Genomic DNA, 16,317 nt, shown 5'->3' with positions numbered 1-16,317 from the left:
TTTGGTGGCCTTTCACTTCCCTTCAGACCTAAGTCGCCATGGACACGTGCCTCTCGTTTCGGTGGCCAAGGACCTACTTACGAGCTGTCCACTCTTTCAGCTGAACTGCTGTTTTTCGCCTCGACTGGTCGAGTTGCGAAACTTAGCAGATCGCTGTGCACTTGTGTAGGGTTCACTTTTTCCCTATCACAAACGAACGGGTTAGTGCTTGGCTTACCCTGTTCTACGCCATCTTGCCCAGACAGGAACAGCGTTAAGTCGTCTATGACTTGACTCTCGCGTCCCAAGGCGATTGGCGTCGACCCTGCTCGGGGTTGTATCCTTGAGCCTGAGTCTTTTAGAGGCGTACTTTCCATAAAGCTCACCTCCCTCCCACTTTTGTGGGACGAGTCAGTCACCATCTTTGTGTCTGACTCTCGTCTCCCCGTTGCTCCGGAGACATACCCAGTAGTCTCTTCGGGCAACCTCAGTTCAACATCGGTATCCACCTGATGGAACATACGCCGGCTCCCACCTGGCGTGATCGTGTTCCTTCCATTTGGGGAACCACCCGACTGCATCTCCATGGCAGCCTCCAACTTCTTTGCAATGAGATCTTTTTACCACTGCAGAAATTGAGCTTCCATTCGCAGTCGCTGCACCTCGGCCTCAGCACTTGAGGTGCCCGCTTGACCCTGCGAGCCTTTGCTCATAATTGAAAACAACCACAACAATCACACACAAAAACAAACAACAAACAACCGATTAAACCACAGTACAATTAGCAATACAATGCAAAACACAATGTGCAATCAAATAATTTAGCAGAGAAATCACTTAATCAATCATAATCATCCCACTTCTGACACCATTTGTGGCGGGAATCTCCTCGGTCCAAACCTAAGTTCGTTTGGACCAAGTCTGACACCTATTAGAGTGTAGCTGATCTTCCCGAACGCAAGCTTTCCCAAGACGAGAGACCACTCAGAGCGACCTCAAGGCCTAGGGAGCAGGTCCGTTTTGGAGGAAATATACCGCCGATTATGATGATTGTGATTACCCTCTGTTAATTGCACAATAAACCAACAACAACTTCGCCTGGACAACAGGAATGTCGGCATCACAAATATGATCGTAATTTATTATACAATAATCAAGAAATATGCAGAAGTGATTGAGACTTAATGAGGTTGTTAATTATCGGGGTCACTTAAATACACTTGCAAGTCAGCTAACAGCTCACCTAAGCAGCAATTAACGCGCACAGCTTGAGCAATGCGCCCAATGTAAACAATGCATTGGTAAGTCAACAAGGTGCACTGGTAAGTCAACAAGGTGCACTAATGTCGACTGGGTAAGATGGCCGCCAACACGGGTACAACCCCACAGCAGAGCTCTGCTAACAATCCGGCGTCATCCACCAGTTGGAGGGAAGCAGACAGCACAATAAAAGAACTTTTAAGACCTATTAACTCTGGACTCTGGACTAGGTGCAGGTTTGATTAGTTCAACGGAAGCTGCTACCTATTTCGGACAAATCCTGGTCGAAGTTTTGACTGCCCACGATCTTGTCAGCCATAGGAAATCTGCACACATTCAAAATGGCGGACAACACCATCGCGTGCGTGCAAGCCAGAAACTGAAACAACAGCTCGCCCTGCAAAAAACCCAATGCAGACATAGCATCTCATCGGACCCCAAGCTGTTTCTACAGGCAGTCAGGCTTCACAATCGAGTGACGAAAATTGCAAGAAAAGACAGTGAGTACCGATCTGCTTGCAAACAGAACAAGGCTTTTAGAGAGGACCCATTTAGCTTTGCAAAATCAGTGTGCAAACCTGGCAATAACCGACAGGATCCAGATTTCTCCTGTGAAGTCTGTCACGATTACATGAAAACAATTTATTCAGCTGACCCCGCACATGACAACCTTGATGTGTCCCCTCCTGATTGGATTGACCCTGCACCAGAAGTTGAAACTTCTTTCAACATTGGCCCAATCACACCAGCCGAAGTACGTAAAACTCTTAAGTCGTGTTCAGCCGGAAGTTCACCAGGGGACGACGGTATAACGTACCGCCAGCTCAAGAACCTACCAGCCACACATCATTTTCTAGCTACCTTGTTTACAGTCATCCTCAATACCTCGCAAGAAGCACCACAAAGTTGGTGTACTGCTAGGATCATCCTGATTTTTAAGAAGGGAGACCCCAAGAACCCTGCCAACTACCGTCCGATCGCCCTCACCTCCGCGGTTGGAAAATTGCTCAACAAAGTGCTAGCCAACCGCTTGCAACGGTTTCTACTAGCCAACAGGTTTATTGACACTAACATTCAGAAAGGATGTCTCGGGGGAATTAACGGCACCATGGAACACATCTACGTTTTGAATCATATCCTCGATAATTCATCCGACATGTCCTCAGACATCAGCATCACCTGGATAGACTTGCGCAACGCATTTGGTTCAGTGCCACACTCCTGGATAACCTTTGTCCTAAAACACTACAGCATCCCAGCAGAGTTATTACGATATATCCACTCCACCTACAGCAAACTGCAGGGATACATCAAAACCCGCAACTTGAGTACCGACCAATTCCCCATCTGCAGAGGAATTTTTCAAGGCGACACGCTGTCACCACTGATCTTCACCCTAGCGTTTAACCCAATAATCAGCATGCTGAAACGCCATCAACATGAAGGAGTTTCCCTCACCTTGCCGATACCCAACTCCACCGCCCTACCACCTGAGGGTGCCTCCCTCTACGTCAAGTGGGATGATCAGCCTACAGACTCTGAGTGTGAGGATGCAGCGGGTTGGTACCACTGTCAGGTCAAAACGCATGTGAACGATGGATCATCAATCATCCGCTTTACCGATGGTTCAACTGAAACGGTGAAGCCATGGCACCTCGCGTGGAAAAGAGACAAAATTTTTCGTCTGGAAATCCGCCCGGATAAATGCACACACCTGAGCAAATCCGGTCCCAAACCTGTCAGATCTGCCTCAGTTACCATCAGTGGGCAGAAAATAACAAATGTCTGTGACAAACCCACCATATTCCTGGGTGCTGTGTAATAGGAGCAACTAACTGCGAGACGAAACGTTCATCAGCAGCCAACATTCGAGAAACAGTGCTGACAGCCATGGAAAACATCAACCAAAGACCAGTGAAACCGTAGTATAAGACTTGGATTTACGCCAATTATCTCTGCCCTGCCATCCGATTCGCACTAGCCGTGGGATCCATGTCCACCAATCAGCTGAAAGTCCTCCAGCGCAAGGTCACACAAACACTCAAAAAATGGTTGAAATTGGTCAAGTGTACAACCCTGGCAGCGATGTTCCACACCAAAACTCTCAACCTTCCGTACCTTCCACAACTGAAACAAAAATGCAAAATCAACCTGATTCTTTCCATTTTCAAGAATGGAGGAGATCCCATGATAACCCAAAACTTAACAGACTCGCTTTATAGCCACACCACCTCAGATGAATGGGTAGGCGCTGTGCCCAAAATCTTTCGCTCTGCCGTCGACAAAGTCAGAGATTTGGTAAGCAGTGACCCGGCAACCAACCCTCATCCTCCCTCCCGGTGTATCAAACAACATGTCCGCACTGACCACGATGACCAGTGGGAGAGTCAACTCCAAGACCTTCAAGTGCAATCCAAACTGCTCGATATCATCGTCCTGGAGGATGAGTCGGAGGCATGGAAACGCGTCCGCTATTCCCTCCCTAGTGGCCAACTCGTATTCCTCATTAGAGCAGGCTGTGACACTCTTCCCTCACCAGTTAATCTTGCAAGATGGAAAGTTCAACACGACACTTGGTGTGGGCTATGTCATCAGCCAAGATGTACCCTAGCTCACATCCTCAGCGCATGCCTAAAAGCCCTCACCCTAGGTCATTACACCTGGAGACACGACTGTGTGCTGAAATGCATCGCCAGACACTTAGCCATAAACACCGAGAAGAGCGAGCAGGAACTCCTCCTGAAGGTTGACCTCCCAGGCATGCTCACGGAGCAAAGCACCATCCCTGCATCCGTCTGCACCACCAACTTACGCCCCGACATTTTCCTACAATGTGGGGAATCTCGAGGCATTGTCGGCGAACTGACAATCCCAAATAACAGCACCACCAACCTGGAAAATGCTAAAATTCGCAAGTCCACCAAATACCTGGGACTAGTGGCCGACCTCTCCGAACACTTCGAAGACGTTGATTTAGTGACACTTGAGGTGGGTGCTTTGGGTCACTATCATCCGCATGACCTCATGGCAGCAATGTCCACCCTCATGCCGGGAACATCAAAGCGGACGATCAAGTCCCTCGTAACTGACATAGTGAGAACTGTGGTTAATGTTTCATACACTGTTTTCTCCAATCGTAGAGTTGAGGCTGACTGGGCCCACAAGCCCTTTATCTATTACCACCATGATAAACGTGTGTATGAATAACTGTATATTTTTTATCCCTATTTGAATGCTATAACCATTTGCATTCCATGTGCCAATTCATATGTATTTTTATCTCGTACATCTGCATTTGGGCAATTCCACACCAAAGTGGACATGACACCAAAAAATTCAAATACACGTGACTTAAACAAATTTGGCATCAAATGAAAGCTAAAAATCTATATTTTCAAGATTTGAAGTCAGAATTTTATTTTTTATACATTTCGGTACCAAAAAATAGGATTATGTAATAATCCTGTTTTAATCCTAAAAATGTGATAAACGGTGATATGAAAGTATTCTACCAAAACACACACAAAAATATGTAGTAATGCCATCAGTTTCTGTCATGAGAAAGTATTGGTCTTGAAAAACCGACTAAAACTTGTTTTTAACATTTTGCGTAATTTGCTTCGCTTCAGTGACTTCTAATATTTCAGCTTTCGAAAATGTCCTTCCGTTACCGAAAAAATACATATTTTTAATTTATTTCTAAAACTTGCAGTATGAATGCATTGAAAGTTATTGTGCAAAGCAAGTTTAGGTAGGCCTTCAATATGACATTATAACTGACACTGCTGTACTTTTCGTTTTTTAATTACAATTACTTAAATCACGTCCTTCCGTTACCAAATTGGTAACGGAAGGACGGTAACAGAAGGACAAATCGTATTTTTATCAAATGTTACGACATTTGCGCTCATGGTTGAAAAATGAAAATCACTGGAAATACATGCATGAATAATGAGCATTGAAAGGACATTTATGTGACCCACCTTCACAAAAGCGGGATAAGCAGGGCAAGGTGTTTATGACAAAGGAAGGCACAGGCATGTACAACATGTACAATGTACATGTACATATATGCTGATGTACCAGTACTTGTACATGTATGGAGTTGTTGCAGAAAATCAAATCATAAAGTTGCTGCCATCAGCATTCATGGACAATAGAGAAAGATATGAATTCTGTGAAGCCATTCCAGAAGCAAATTAAGTCAAAAATGAGATGGCAGAAAGTACCGATACTTTGGGGAACTTTCATTCAATTTACATGTGTAAGACATGTGAGTTGCAATCTTTGACAAATTATGCCGAAGTTAACAATTTCAGTTTGGATGTTTATAAATTAATTGTTACTACTCTAAATCATTGTAATTTGATTTCAAACATTGATTTTAGAGTTCAATTAAAAGCAACACCGAACTGAAGCCATCAGTTCTACCGGTAGATGTTTTTACCTTAAATGTACATGTAGGCTGGTCGCCCCCCCCCCCCCACCCTTTAGGTAAACCACTGAACCTACCGGTATTATTATTAAAAGTTGTTGATGAACAGTAACCAATACACTCAAGAGTTCAATTACTGTGTATTTAAACTTTTAAGGATTGAGGTGATGGGTTTGAAGTCCATTTCTGTAGTTGTCTTGTGTTCGTGAATTATGTGTTTTGGGTTGTTTTCGTTTTTCTTTTGTTATCATTAATTAGCAGGCTTCTATCTTTATCTCAATAGTTTCTTGGGTATAATTATTTATGCCAGGTCTGCATATTGTTGATTTCACATTCAGTTACACATTTCAGCAATTTGTTTCACTTGTATAATTAGTGTAAATTCACATTTTGTTCATGCTGTAATTGAGTAAACCTTTTGTCCTTCCGTTACCGTCCTTCCGTTACCAAATCATAGGCTAATCTGCTTAAAACGTTGTAATTATATTACCGAAACACTTAAAGTCAAATGAAAGGCGATAAAGTATAGTTAAAGCTTCAGGGATTCCATTTCTTACCTTTAAAATATAATTGCCCCATAAAATTCACAGAGTTTACGCAAAACGCGAGTAAGTTGGAAAACCCTTGTCCGTTTTACCGTCCTTCCGTTACCGACCTCATTAATATTCATAATTCATAAACGGGAGGCATTCATGCCCCCCAAAAGTGTGGAAATTGAAGGTAGCATTATAGCAATACAATTTCGACATTTGTTTGCTGTAACTATGAACAGTGTCTGTGATACACACATTTGAAATTTTGTTTAATGAGTGAAAACGTCCTTCCGTTACCGTGGAATTGCCCATTTACAATGCTAAACCATTTGCAATTCATGTGCCCATTTTTATGTATTTCCTTGATGCTCGCTAAACATGTGCCTGGGGTTGGTTTCCCCCCTCCGACCATCTTATCATTGTTTCTCCAAATTTTTTACCGTTTTTAGATCACGTAAGACATTTTTTTCCTTTTCTCTTATTGAATTTTATCCAGTAAGTCTTTCGATGTACAGTTCTGCCTATTTAAAATGATAATTGTGTTTTCTTTTACAACCCATTACAGTAGGATTTTATGTGCAATTTTGATTTTATTTCACTGTAAACTCTCTCCCATACCCAAATCCTTCCCCACCTCCCCACCCACCCTTCCCTTCCCCCACCCATTCCTCCAGCCAGCCCCCCCCCCCACCCATACCCCTATCCCTACCCTCCCATTCTCCCCTCCTTTGCTCTTCCCACCCCTTCCCCTTTTCATGCTTTTCCCTCCAATTGGTGTATTTTTGTTGCCTTGCCAGTCCTCCTCAAGGTTTTATCCCCTTGTTTTTACGCCTGAGTCCTAGGTTGCTTGTTTGATTTGTGATGTCACCCTCCCACTGTGTAATTTTTGTATTTTAATGTTTTAACAACCTACCGAGTACTGTACATTGTATTTTATTTCTATTTGTCATTTTAACTAAACGTCAATAAAGGTATTTCAATATAATATATGCACTGGTAAGTCAACAATATACACTAAGTAAACAATGTACACTAAGTAAACAATGTACACCAAGTCAACAACGTACACTAAGTAAACAACACACACCAATGTAAGTAACGTACGCCAATGTAAATAACACAAGCCAATGTAAGTAGTGCACGCCAATGTAAATAACACACGCCAGTGTAAGTAATGCACGCCAATGTAAGTAATATACGCTGTCAGCCTTAACCTGATTTACGCTTTACCCATGCAAGCTAGCGTCAGTATCGTACAGTACATTCACTAGTACGGCTGCGCGTCAGCCTCACACAGCGCAACTTTAGCACCGTAAGGACCAGCACAATTTACACAGTGCGCGTCAGCATTACCCAAACACAGAGCGCGAGCAATATACGACCTTACCGTCCCCTGTCCACAGCACAACTCCTCCTCGCGATCACGTGAATAGCCCTCACGTGAACATGCATACGCCGCACAAACACATATGCATGTACTAAACCTATGGGCCTTAGGCAACCAATAGCGTACGCGCATTCAGCCACTGGGCTCTTACGCTCCGCCCAGTCACCAACACACAGTGAATTTACGTTCGTGCAATAGGGATGACGTTGTAAATAAACTAGCTATAAGTCCCTACACTTTCCGCTACAGGTGCTTAGCAACTAACCTGCTGAACTTTCAGCTCAGTGAATGCGGTATATTCCGAGAAAATAATTTTCCAGGATCTTGATTTCAAATCAAAAGTTGCAGAGTCTTGTTTTGAATTGATTGCAGCCAATTGCAGCGACGCTACCAGACTGGGACCGTGAGTGCATAAAAACGTGCAAAATTACTACTGACTTTTTTTTACTCACCATTCAGCTAATTAATGCCCACACAACACATACATCAAAATGCTTAAGTTGCAAGCATGTCACCTGCGAAATTTGAGACCTTAAATCCAATTTTAAGGCAAGTTTTTGACAGTTCAAAAACCATCCACGACATTCTCCATGCTTTAGAAATGGTGGTGTGATTCCCAAGGTATTCTGGGTAGGAATGGGAAGAGCCTTGCAGCTTACTTGTTTTTTAATCGATGGCCAAATGAACATATAGCGCCCTCTGTTAAAAAATGAAACATTCTGCATTCACTCAGATCAACAAGAGGGCGCTGTTTTATCTACACGATGAAAATGTTTTAGCTGAGGAGTCTTTTTGCACAATGCATTGCAGTACACATCAACGTGATGTTTCACGTTTGGATTTCGATAACTCCCTGCAAAATTAGAATTAAATTCTGAATTTTTGGTGATGCAATGCTCACAACAGCAACTTTGCAGGGCAGAAGTTTTGGGGATTATTGAAGAAACTGTAGTGAGTAAGAAGCTTGCACATTTGATTCACACTGGTTTTATTATGCAGCACAAACTTTTGCACAATATGGATACCTTAAGTTTTGGGACTCTCATACACAGTATTGACAGTCCCAAATTTTCGGACTACGACGCTACATGCATGTCATGTACTGAACCAACAAATCATAGCAACCGTGCACGCATGTGCGTCGTGTCAACGCTCACACGCACCCATTTACGGATTCACCCAATTACAAACCAACTACTAATGGACATTTCCAAAAATTTGTCAATTCCCAATCTTTGGTAATGACCTCCTTCAAAATGACAGCATGCCAGAAGGAGTCATTTTACAGGGAGTTTAGTCAAATTACTATCTTTAAACCAAAGTAAGCTTTCAAAATATAATTTGGTCAGTTACTTTTTGGATAGCTGCAAATGATCTACTCTACCTTTAATGAAGATATATAGAGAAATCTGATTGTCCAAAGTTGAAACCTGCAACTTCAAAAAAATCTTGGGGAGTGTGTGAGTTGAGTGGAGAGGGGGAGTTGTTGCCTCTCCCTCCCTCATTGACCCCATGCAAATAGTCTAGCTATAACTACGATAAATTTACTCACCTGTTGCAGCTGAGGGGGCTGGTACCTGTGCCTCCTGTTGCATCGTGGTAGGGACATCAGTCCGGCAGGCTGCTTTAGATTGAGCACGGCCCATTGTACTTTGGATCACCCGGCCACAAATGGAAGTCCTGTTTGTCAATGATAAATGAAAAGCTGTAACACACTGGTCTTCATTCCAGCTTCAATCTCATTCTTCAGCATAAAAACATGTATTACAATGTCATTTATCTTTGGAACAAAGACTAGACTTGTACGTAATTCAGCTTGCAAATGAATAAAGCCGTACGTAGATCTATGGTTCATTTTGCTGTGGTCTCAAAGGGTCTTGAGGGTACAACCAGGCCTGGATTATCCAATAAAAATAGTCACGGTAGGCACTGTGCCCAGGTCCTACGAAAAATTGGTCTAAAAAAAAGAAGTGGTCTTGAGTCACTGGTAGAAACTGCGCGAGACTGCACAGTTGATCGTCAGTGAGTGAGATAGGTAAAATGCGACAGTGAAACCTCTCAATAGGTTACCCCCGAAATTTAGCACGATCCAGGAAACAGAATAAGAACCAAAAACTAAAGAAATGAACCATCATTGTGGCAAAACTTACAGTTAGGTTTGAAGCGGGTTGATTAAGAGACATCCGAGACGACACTAAAGCACTGCAGCTGCTACACCCACCGATCTCATGACCACTTGACGGAACTACATTATGCAAATTAATCTCTCGATAAATGTCCATATATGGCATTGACTCAAACCTTACAAGTTAATGATTCACAAATGACTTTGATATTCTGTCACATGCAAGCAGGTTGCACCCAATGAAACAAAACATACGCTTTCAATATTTTTATCTTGTCCTAATAAGTCTATTTTCGTACTAAATACATATTACTGCAAAAATAAAAGGATGTTTTAATCCCGGCAAATCGCGCATTGATATTTTACATTCAATATATATACATTTGTTCCAGGAAGCCTACAGAAACACATCTGGGTTTTTCCGAAATATTGTAAGACAACACTGAAGTCTGTTTAGTTTGGTCTGCTGGTACAAAGTCAATGGATAACTTTCTTTATCAAATGACGCACTACTTGCGTGTGTTTACAAGTGTTATTCTTAGCTCAGCATCGATACAATGGAAATTAATTAACCTTTAAGCCTTTAGTCAACATGTATCGGTACATGTTATGCCATATTTAAATACCAGCATTTTAAGAAACTATAATAAAATGCAATTACAAACTGCTGAAATGATAATTTGAAAGTAGGCTTACATCTTAAAACTGGCACTAATGTCTGGACCAACTCTACAAAGGCATCAAACCTTTCACTTATGAGGAACCATTTTAATTCAATAGCCAGTCTAACAGTCCAATTAAATTGTTTAACACAAATATGTTGGAAAAAACTTACCTAATGTTTATCTCCAACATGTCACTTCCTGCACAAAGCCCTGACGCTTTCACCAAGAAATCCAGCCGCAAATTAAAGACGGACAACAGTTTTAAAACTTAGATTTCAATTCCTCAAGTTGGAGAATCCAGCGATTGAATAGCAGGAGGTCGTGGGTTCGAGTCCCACTCTAGTAAGCTTGCTTGCAAAGGATTTTTTTTGTAGAATACTATATATGTCACTGACAGTTTGAGAGGATTTTTCTTTTAGGATTGAGAAAGGTAGAGAAGAAAATGCCTTTTGTGAATTGTGTCTTTTGGTTTCCTGCTCAGAGCCAGGTTTTAAGAAATCAGAAAGGCTCCTTATGAATAAACTAAGATATTAGGGTTCAATGACTGCAAACTGCAAGCCTGAAAATGTCACCTGGATGATTGCTGATGTATATCAGGAAAGATTGGGGACTGGGGGGGGGGGGGGGGGGGCATCATTGAAAATTGGCACTTGCTAATTATTTTTTTTGTTGGAACATCTGTGCTGAAAGGTCAACACCTATTTTTCACCGGACACCCGGCCTCCGTAAAATCAAATAGTGGGGTGGGGTGGGGGGGGGGGGGGAGGCTGGTACTGTCTTCCAAAATAGGGGACAGAGCCAGCTGGGTTATGCACTATTCTGTAATATAGTGTTCATGACTGTCAGATTTGAACAGTGCCCCCATTAAAAGTATGGTATGAGCCCCCCCCCCCCCCTTATTGATTGTATGGAGGCCAAGAGCCCGGAAAAAAAACCTTGCCTACATTTTAGCACTGATTTGCTGACGAAAACACCTCACACCTCACACGCACTCCTCCCCCCCCCCCCTGCAAAAATTCCTGGATCCGCCCCTGAATGTGTTTAGTGCCGCATCATCAACTTATACACGTCTGAAGGCATGGCCATTTTGATTGTGTGGACTGGGGGTGTTTTTTTTGGGGGGGGGGGGCTGCAAACTTTTGCATGGCTCAAGAGCGTAGTTTAAGCAACTATTGCAATACTAAAATACAGGTACATTTTAAATATTTAAAATCAATTGTTAATAAACGAAGATGTATTTTACATGTACATGTTATAAAGAAAGATATACTGGTGTGCCCTTACAATTGCAATTTTAATCTTACGACAGTAAGCAAATGTTCCAACGACTGACACCCCTCATGCAAAAATGTGGTCGAAGCTGAGCTGAGCATGTGTAGCTTGTGAAGAGATCTCTGCAGTGCAATGCAAAATGTGTGCGTGTGTGACATTATGACTCTCAGCGAACCAAATGTATTAATTAGTTTGGTGTATGCAAAATATGATACGTGTGATAACTTTTCATAATATTGTTGACTAGGCCAAGAGAAAAAATTCCTCTGCTTCAGATTACTTCCTGTTTCAAACTAGCGTAGGCAGGCCAGGATTTGTAAAGACAAAACCAGAAAAGACAAACCCAGCAAAGTGAGATCAAGCTTTGTGAATGAACACACAGAAACCTGTTTTCTAAAGATGCTTTCGTGACCTTTTTATGATGTAGAGATTTGACTTTATGTTCAGTGCTGTAAACTGCTCCTACTTCTTCCAGCATTGGCTATTATCTTTACAGTGGCAGGAACCATACATCCTGCAAGTACTGGTACGGTGCATGCTTTCTCCTAGGCAAAGGAAAGCTTGCAAGTCTCGTCAGAAAACTGAGTTTCAAGTAAACAAACCGGAAAGTCAACATATGGGCGGCAGAAGAGTTATCTTTTTGTGGTGAGGAATACTGAGAAGCATGCTTGTTGAGACGAAATGGACAAAAAGGATTTTTATGTATGTTTTAACTTTTTTTTGCAATGTGCATCAGCCCGATACGCAATTGTACAGCAAGAACTTGCAACATACGGTAGTTTGCAAATATATATATTGAATATAATCCATATTAGCTTTCAAAACGACATACATCGAAAATCAAAATCGAAAGACCCTAGGAGTCAATTTATTTAGAACAATTCAATCAATTTCACTCATAAACTGTACTTCAAATTCATTACTTCAAATAATGCCGTGTCTTTCTCGAGCATTGATGGTACTCACCATGTAACGATGTATTGCAAGTGTTCATTTCGCAGGGCGACCTTTGTTTGACCTCCAACAGGACCTCCAGGTACGTCACATGCTGGAATGATAAAACCAACAAATCCACAGGAAAATAAGATGCAAGATTCTAGTCGAAATGAACAAAAGATATGGGAATGTTTGCACTGTGAATTATCGTACAGCTTATCAAACAAGAAAGATAATGTTGGTCCTCACTTTTCACACTTTTGTTCATTTGCAAACCAACAATGCCCCAACTTGGTCGTCAGACCCAGCTTATGTCGGGACTGTCCCAACTTGAGCCAAACTAGATCACTCAAGTTGCAATGGGCAGGCCTAACTTGGGTTGGGCACTGCTACTCATACATGGATGCTATAGAGGGCACGCATTTACCAACGAGCGTACGTGATGAGCACATCCACGGCCATGTGCTGCAAAGTGTCATCAGACAAACCGAGTCATTTTCAACAAGGCTACCCTGGAAGTTGCTATAAAAAGACGACATGTTTGAGCTGCCTCTGAGCTCCCAGGTCTGGCCTGAGCCTGTCTCTTAGTCCTCCCATCCTGATGATACGACCAAGCATCCTAGCCCTATCACGCCTAACTTCATCCCAAGGGACTAATTTACTTTTATCATCGTTTTGCTGAACAAAATCATGGGAATAAGGTTGCTGCCCACGTTAGGCATGCCCAACTGGATCACCCGAGTTGGGACAGTCCCAACATATATTGGGACCGACGAGAAGTTGGGGCGTAACACACGTATCAGTAGGCTCAGCAAACTGATGTGGCTATTGTAACAGCTTAATCTATTGAACATCAAAAAGCCCTTTACTTTCATAAGCTTTATATTTTCCAAAACACAATTCATTTTGATTGTGTAAAATTTTTCAAAATTCCTCCAGCTATTCAAAAGTCATGCATGCATAATACAATTTATGAATACAATGTCGCTGAGCCGGATAATGTATCATAGCAGGTTCAGCTCCCGTGACCTTTGACATTTCTTAAAGGTCAAGGTACCACAAAATATGCTCCTCAATAAAATTCATTTCATGGACCCGGCTGCATTTCAGATGCGTCTTCCTTTAAGATGCGTTTAGTGAAATCGATCTTTGGACGCGTCTTAGCTAGGATTGATCTTAGAGCGGGGACTCGTCTTAAGTCCTAAGATGAGTCGGAAGATAGACGAGTTTCGTGAAATCAGCTGCAGGATTTGCAGGTCAGCATTTAGCATGATGTGGACAATTCGTTACTGACACCACAAAGTATGAAACCCTCAGTTGTGTGTGGGTGCCCAGCACGCGCGCGTATTTTACAGAACCACGTTATTTTCGTTTTCACGAAGTAACAGCCGGCACAGTGTGGCACTGGATGAGTGCAAACCATACATTTTCGTTTTCACAAACTAACGCTGCTGTACTCTTAAATACCCAAAACTGTCCCAAGAGCCACATACCATTTTTAAAACAATGAAACTTAGTGATGCATGACAGAGGAATGCATCCAAGATATCAATGGAAAGCTTACTGCTCCTAGTTCATGATAATTCATAAATACCTGAGACAGTTTACCCATTCCCATTGGTCAAGAGCTGTAATGTGGGTGGGTTTAAGCCACTGATAAAACACTGACCGGTTTTAAACTCCTTCCTGTGTTCTGTACCACAACGTGCAGTACGTGCCGAGCGCGCCAATTTCCATAGGAGATTCTTAGCACTGCGGGCACGAGACACGTACATAGACATGGACAGAGGGGTGTTTCACCAAACATGAATTGAATGGCTGAACAAGGTCGTTGCTTCATAAAGTTCATAAGGCATGCACAGCGCATGCCAGATACTATCACAGACACTATCAACAAACGCCTTGACCAAGGCTAGTTCCGTCGTGGTGCAAGCAAATATTAGGTCGACCTGAGGCTAGAATTGACTCAAGTCGGAATTGCTTTAAGGCGGTATCTTAAAAAAGTTCACAAAAATCACTTAGTTTTACATCTTTCAAGAAGCACGACAATGCACACTTCATTGTACAACACGCGTGCTAGTGCATGTCGGTGCATGTATTGCAGAGCATGTGCATACATGTGGTGCAAAAGTTAGCAATTCCGACTTGATCAATCTGCCATCTGCACCCCCCCTCTCGCGTGCACGCGCTTGTATTCATCAATGCATATGCAACACCGTCTCTATGCATATGCAGCAACATCGCTTGACCAATCAAAGCAACCAATTTTTGAAGACTCGTTTATTATTTTCAGTAGGTATGGAAGCTTGGATAACAATCTGCAAAAGTTTTAAAAATGTTATCTTAATCTGTAGTCAAATACATTATATTGGGATGATAATGCTAAGATCAGCTGCTCCTGGATTGAATTAATCAAAAATATGACATTCAAATGTTATTCAAAACAAAAGGGAATTTTTATTGGGGTTATGTAACCTGTAAAAGATGTTGAGATCCATTGATACCGCTTCGTGTTGTGCGTACCCAGAGCCGTTTCAAAGCATTCGAACGTACGTGTGCGTGTATCTGTTTCTACTCCTCACCATGGGATGCGTGTGCGTTCTCCGCGAAACTTTGGCTGCGCGAATACACGCAGACAAGGCTAATTGTGTGTTAGGAATAATATTAAAACATTTTAAGAAAGCCAATCACAGCAAAAATTAATTTCCATAGACTGTGTACAAACGTGGAACAAACCAGCGCGTACGCTTGGCCAATTGACCATGTCTGGGTTGCTGCATCACTTGAAAATAACATGTACATGTACGTTTTTAACATGATGGTCCGGATTCGATGCATGAGGGCGCGCGTTATGTACTGTAAGGACGTAGGCGATATGCGCTGTGAGTGGATTTACTATAGGCACCGACCGAGCGCAACCCAGACTTGGCCAAGTCTACATTAAGCCCTGCATACTGCACACGTGGGCACCGTGCATAAATACCAAATTTCATTGTAACAAAACCAAATGAAAATTAGCATTCTATCTCCTTTGTTCAAATCCTCAAGCCATTAAAAATATTAGTGTTTTTAAATTTGTGTAACCATTTTATAACTTTTTGTAATATATGCGTATCTTTTTCAGAATACGAGTTTATAAAACAGTTTTGTAACGTAATAGGTTGTGTCAATAATCTGGTGGTTTTAGTATTCTCATATATGCAATTGAAGCTTCTCCATACTATTTTTTGTGGATACATCTGTAATTCAGTGTTATGCTGCAAAATGTGGATTTTAATTAATAAACCACACTTGAACTGAGTAAAATGTCTCTTTGTGGTGAATCACGCCTATTCCTTGGTTAGCAGAGCAAAGCACTTTACAAAAAGGGCAACCTTTGGGCCTAAAAACTTACTCCGGGTAGCTTGAGCAGTGTTCCCAGGAGTCCAATCCTTTGTGTTGAGGAACTTATCTTGGCTTCTTCATGTGCAGCACGATTGATATCCTCTACTAGAGATATCTCATGTACGTCTAGTACACACAGACCCTGAATGCAACATGAATGCAACACTGCATTACTCACCGTGGGTTGCTTGAGCAGTGTTCCCAGGAGTCGAATCCTTTGTGTTGAGGGACTTATCTTGGCTTCTTCATGTGCAGCATGATTGATGTCCTCTACTAGAGATATCTCATGTATGTCTAGTACACACAGACCCTGAATGCAACATGAATGCAACACTGCATTA

The 16,317-nt window shown here is 42.2% G+C and overlaps 1 long non-coding RNA gene and 1 pseudogene across 1 annotated transcript; both read right to left on the bottom strand.

The window, feature by feature from the left end:
• Positions 1–12,380: 12,380 nt before the first annotated feature.
• Positions 12,381–16,317, bottom strand: part of LOC119719225 — a 32,358-nt pseudogene continuing 28,421 nt past the window's right edge.
• Positions 15,995–16,315, bottom strand: LOC119719374. The gene is made up of 2 exons (XR_005269915.1): positions 16,155–16,315; positions 15,995–16,118 (listed from the first exon to the last, which is right to left on the bottom strand). It is a non-coding gene; the product is annotated as an uncharacterized LOC119719374 (long non-coding RNA).

The sequence above is a fragment of the Patiria miniata genome, unplaced genomic scaffold (assembly GCF_015706575.1).
Source record: "Patiria miniata isolate m_02_andy unplaced genomic scaffold, ASM1570657v1 HiC_scaffold_8, whole genome shotgun sequence".
In the NCBI taxonomy this organism is placed as follows: domain Eukaryota; kingdom Metazoa; phylum Echinodermata; class Asteroidea; order Valvatida; family Asterinidae; genus Patiria; species Patiria miniata.
Note: the sequence above shows the minus strand (reverse complement) of the source record. Positions and strands in the feature narration are given on the sequence as shown.